This window comes from Octodon degus, unplaced genomic scaffold (assembly GCF_000260255.1).
Source record: "Octodon degus isolate 3935 unplaced genomic scaffold, OctDeg1.0 scaffold00160, whole genome shotgun sequence".
Taxonomy (NCBI): Eukaryota; Metazoa; Chordata; class Mammalia; order Rodentia; family Octodontidae; genus Octodon; species Octodon degus.
Genome location: NW_004524736.1, coordinates 4,831,752 through 4,837,021, shown reverse-complemented (window position 1 = coordinate 4,837,021; position 5,270 = coordinate 4,831,752). Strand labels below are relative to the sequence as shown.

At 45.0% G+C, this 5,270-nt stretch overlaps 1 protein-coding gene across 2 annotated transcripts in view; it reads right to left on the bottom strand.

The window, feature by feature from the left end:
- Positions 1-4,285, bottom strand: part of Calu (calumenin) — a 32,288-nt gene extending 28,003 nt beyond the window's left edge. For both annotated transcript variants that reach the window (XM_004642724.3, XM_004642725.2), the window contains exon 1: positions 4,203-4,285. The gene's annotated coding sequence lies outside the window, so the exon portion shown is untranslated. The remainder of the gene's footprint in view (positions 1-4,202) is intronic.
- Positions 4,286-5,270: the final 985 nt, after the last annotated feature.

The following is a 5,270-nucleotide window of genomic DNA, read 5'->3' as shown; positions in this document are numbered from 1 at the left end:
AAAAAGAAAAGAAGAAGAATCCAAAGAAAGTAAAAGTCAACTAATTTGGCCTCATCATGTATCCATTTCTCTGTCCTTTCGCTCTCAATTAAATGTGCAACCCCCATTCCTACATGTATAGGGTCCTCAACAGGTCAATCAAACTTCTCAGATCTCTACACCAAGCCAAACTAGCTTTTCTCTGACTCTGCTATTTTTTAAAGTTTGTCTCCTATTCTTTTACCCCACATGTGTGTCAGTCTACATTGCTCCTTCTGCTTCCTTAAATTAACCTTCCATTGTGGCCATCTTTACTCTGATGAAATGGCCTAAAATGGTCACCAAGGAACACCTGAGGGCCAAAGACAATGACCTACTATCTAGATTTCACCTCTGTAGTAGCCAATGAAAAAATCTGTACTTTAGGCCGGCCAAATAGCTCAGTGGATTAAAGTGCCTGTTTAGGCAGATGCAGGGGATGGGGGTTCAATCGCCTGGGCTGCCGTGTTGGACCCAGCAATTTAGACTGGGTGTGGTGGCATGAGTCTGTAATCCCAGCACTTGGGAGGCTGAAAATAGGAGGATCACTGTAAGTCCAATCTATGTAGTGAGACCTGTACACCCCGTACTAAATACAAAGAAAGAAAGAAAGAAAGAAAGAAAGAAAGAAAGAAAGAAAGAAAGATAGATAGATCTGTACTTTAAGTAACTTCTACTTTACATTGTGAGCTCAAGTACTACTTGGATAACTTAGTGAAAACTTCATGGGGAAGTAGATCAGTGCAAAGGTGCTAGGTTCAATCCCCTCTACCTAAATAATTACAAGTCTTAAGAGGCTGGGGATGGGGATGTGGCTCAGTGGTAAAGCGCCTGACCCTCAAGTGTACAGCTTGGTGGTGCTTGCTTGCAATACCAGCACTCGAGAGGCTGAGGCAGGAGGATCGCTTTGAGTTTGAGGCTACCCTAGGCTACTCAGTGAGTGAGCTCAGGTTAGCTTGAACTAAATGGTGAGACCTTGTCTAAAAGAAAAGTGTGAGGTCCTAGTCAACCCCTAGGAGTGTACCAAAAAATTTTAAAACAGAAAAAAAAAAAAAAAAAAACTGTTCACGGCCACATATTGACATTTATCAACGCCTGGCTATTAAATCTTTAACAAAAAAGGTCTCTTGTTTTTATGACAATGGGCACACAGCGAACAATAAAAGAAACAAAAAAATCAGAACTGGACTACACTAGATTTACCTGCAGAAATTTCAAGTAGAAACAAAGGACATCCTTGTAAGACAAAGGACATTTTGTTGAGGAAAGATAGGAGAAGCAATAGTACAAAGGAAGTTTTTATGTAGAGCATTTGAAGAACTACATTAGTGGAGCTCATTTCTGAAACATCTTTCTCTTTTTACCAAAGTCAATCCAATTGACAGAAAGCTATGTGACCCTTCTCATTTCCTCACCCAACATTTTCACCTATACTTAAAACCAACAATCACATACATATGTTAAAAATGCCATCCTTCATGTTTTGATGAAAAATATGACATAGACAAGCCACATACTTAACATTTCTCTAGTGACAGTGAATTCTCTAGTGAACTGATGTTCACTACTACATTCCGTTAACTATGACTGAGAATGACAAACTAGTCCTATAATCAAAGTAACCCAGGACAAACTCAATTTTTCTGGATACAGAACCACTTTTTGGAAGAGAAAAATTCTAGAATTCTGGAAGAAAAAAAAATTTTTTTTTTTTGGTTGATGAAACTTCAACATATTAATTAACATAAAAATGCTATGCAAAATGTAGAGCAACCCCAGCATGGCGCCTCACACCTGTAATTCCAGCACTGCAGGAAGATCACTGTGAATGAGTTCAAGGCCACCCTGGGCTACACAGTGAGTTTCAACCTGACCACATAACAAGCTCTATCTCAAAAACAGAAGGAACAGCAGGTTTTTATCTACTGAATTTTGCTGTGTATGGTAACATAATAAGGTCCAGAGTTTGGTAGTTAACTTTAGTTCACCTTTCATTCAGTGCAAATGGGTATGAATAATTTTGAAATCCCCAATGAAGAGATGTATTTACTATGATCACTCCAGCTGGAAGCGATCTACATCAATTTTGATAAATGTTACAGAATGTGTCTCACTATATAATCATGATCATATTCTAAATTGTCTTCTTAGTGCCCCATAGATTATACAAAGAATGTCAACATCTCAGCTAATATAATTATTATTCTTCTGTAGTTTATAATACATTGGCTTAGAATTTTAAAGTACCAATATATTTCACTGGATCAACTGGGTGGTACTTGGTAGCAATGTAATTCCCACCTATCAGTGCTCTCCAATCCTTAATTCCTCTCATTGCATCTGGCTAAAAGCCAACTACAGAAAAGTGTTACTCCAGCTATATGAACTCTAATTCATAAATTACAGTATCAGCAACACAGACATTCAAGAGTTCATAGAGGGCCTCATGGCCTTCCAAGTAGTTCCAAAAGCTGTATCTCTGTCCCTAAACATCTCTGGCATATCCATATATAAAATATCTGTGCCAGTCAGAGGTGTTGGCACACACCTGTGATTCCAGCACTCTGAGAGGCAGAGGCAGAGGAGGATTGCAAGTCTGAGCCAAGTTAGGACAATTTACCAAGACAGTCTCTCAAGGGAAAGAGAGGAGGGCTGGAGATGCAGCCTGGATTCAATTCCAGGTATAGTACCCATCAAAATCTGTGCCAATACCAATGTGTTGATCTCCTACCCAGGCACAAGGTATATAAAGCTAGCAGTCATGGGGGACAGCTACTGTATCTCTTGACACATCACTGAATAAGTGGAAACATAAGATGCCTGAGAATGATGAAACATTGGTTTTAAAGCTATACTGAGTACTATCCATTCAGACACATTCAATTTTTGTAAGCTCATGTTTCTCTTAGTTGTAATTCTTTTTTTTTCTTAGTTGTAATTCTTAAAAAAAAAAAAAAAATCTATTGTAGACCCTTGAATCACTGTGAAACCCAGCTTAGGGCTTGACAAATTCATCTTCCCTACCTCAATAATACAATTTATGGGTTTTCTCTGGCTTTTCAGATGGACGTTTTTTAGTGAAAAAATTTTAGTGATCATGTTTGTCTGGAGTCAAGTTCCGCATTACTACAAGGATTAATTTAGCCAAAGCTTCAAGGTTCTCTACCTTCATCTTCAAAAAATAAAATTAATAAATAAAATACTACCACAAAAATAAATAGGAAGCAAACTGTATTACCGATTCATTGACACTGACTTTATGATTCATCCCAGGAAGTGAATCTGATTCAGTTCTCAAAAACACTGTCCTTGGAATTTACACATTTAAAGGCCGAAGTTTTAGTGGGAGGAGCATGGAGTTTCTGCCTTGATGTATAACATGCTTTCTAAACTGCAAACCACTCAACTATACTTTTAATCATGGTAGTCTAAGGAAAATGAATTCATTTCTAAACACAGAAAGCCAAAAATGAAAATCAGGATCTTGAGCAACAAAACAAAGTTAACACACACACACACACACACACACACACACACAAAAGGGCAGTTCCCTAGTAAAAACTTTTGAAATTGTTTCCCTTTGCAGGCTTAAGTACAGATAAACACAGAAGCTCGAACATAACTTAAAAATACCACACGGTGTCTTCATCGGTCCTTTGCCTGCTGGTTCCCACGCGCCCCAGTCGGAGCGCACGACTCGCTCGGCACCGACGCCCAGTTCCCGGGATGTGGCCTCGGGGCGGGGCTGGTGGATCCCAGCAGGCCGGCGAGCGGGAGGTAGCGGGCAGCGCTCACAATAGCCCTACCCCACTGCCCTCCAGCCTCCGGGGGCAAACAAAAGTGACCCGCTGCTGCAAGGGACCCAGCCCTCGGAGGGCCCGGGGGCGGGAGACAAGGACAAGCCTGGCACAAAACAGTACCCAACAGGACGCAGGGCCAGAAGCCAGGGCAGCGCGGGACGCAGTCCCGTCCGGGACTTGCGGGGAGCGCGGGGGCCGCTCCAGGCCGGGCAGCGCGTCCGAGGCCTTGGGCACGCCAGGAGGCTCAGCCCCCCGGCCTCGGCGCCAGCAGAAGCACGGGAACCCATTGAGGAAGGGTCATCCTGCTCCGGTAGCCAGGCAGAGGGACAGAAAAAGAGTGATTAGGGACAGAAAGGGTGAGGGGCCGAGCGCCACGGTGCCTACCTTTCCCGGTGTCCACACAGCGCAGGATACAGTGGCCACGGTTCACCCGAGGGCTCAGCTCACGCGCCCAAGCACCGCCCCGCCGGAAGCGGCCTCTTGCCCCGCCCCCATCCGCCTAGCCGGTGGCCTCCCGACCAATCACCAACCAACTCGCTGCTGATGCGCAGCTTTTCCTGGCTGCCATTGGCCCAATAGTCGCATAGCCGGGATAGGCTGGAAAGCGCCACGTCCCCGGGAGCGCGCTGAGTTGTGTGGACCGGATTCCCGCCCAGCTCTGGTCCCCCGGCCTGGGCTCATTGCTAGCCTCAGCCCCAGGCTTAGGCGGAGGGTGGGCGCGGCAGTGCGATTTTGCCACGTCCTCCTTCACAGCGCGTGACTGCCAGGACAAGACTTCTCGGATTACCCCGCTGGACATCTTCATCTCTCCGTGAACCATCCCAATTTCGTCCCCATCAACGCTGCTGCCCTGATGTAGCATCTGGGGAAGGCTCTAAATGGGGGTGACTGTAGCTATGGTGCGTCCTTCAGCTTCGTCTCCTACCACGCCCCTCACATATCTTGTGCTCTGGCCACCATCGCCTCCGCATCGGTCACCAGCCTGTCCTTTCGCATCTCCCTGAGCTTGTTTCACAAAGTGGTCTCTGCCTGGAATAAGTGCTTTTCTAACTTTCTGTGAAGGCCAACAGAAGTCCCAGTTCTGGCTGGGCATGATGGCTAACTACTGCCTTCCAGCATTTAGGAGGCTGAGGCAGGAGAATCATTGCGAATTCGAGGCCAGCCTGGATACATAGCTAGTTCAAGGTCGTTTTGGACTAAAGAGTGAGACCCTGTCTCAACAGCAACAAGCTTTTACTGACCCCACAAAGCATAATACTTCCTTTATTTGCCTTCATAGCATTTTTATGTCTTCAGTACTCTGCCAAAACTTGCCTGATAAGGGCCGGCCAAATAGCTCAGCGGATTAAAGCACTTGCAAGCAGGCGCAAGGGCTGAGGGTTCAATCCCTGGGTCTGCCTGGTGGTGCGCACCTGTAATCCTAGCTCTTGGGAGAATGTAAACAGATGTATC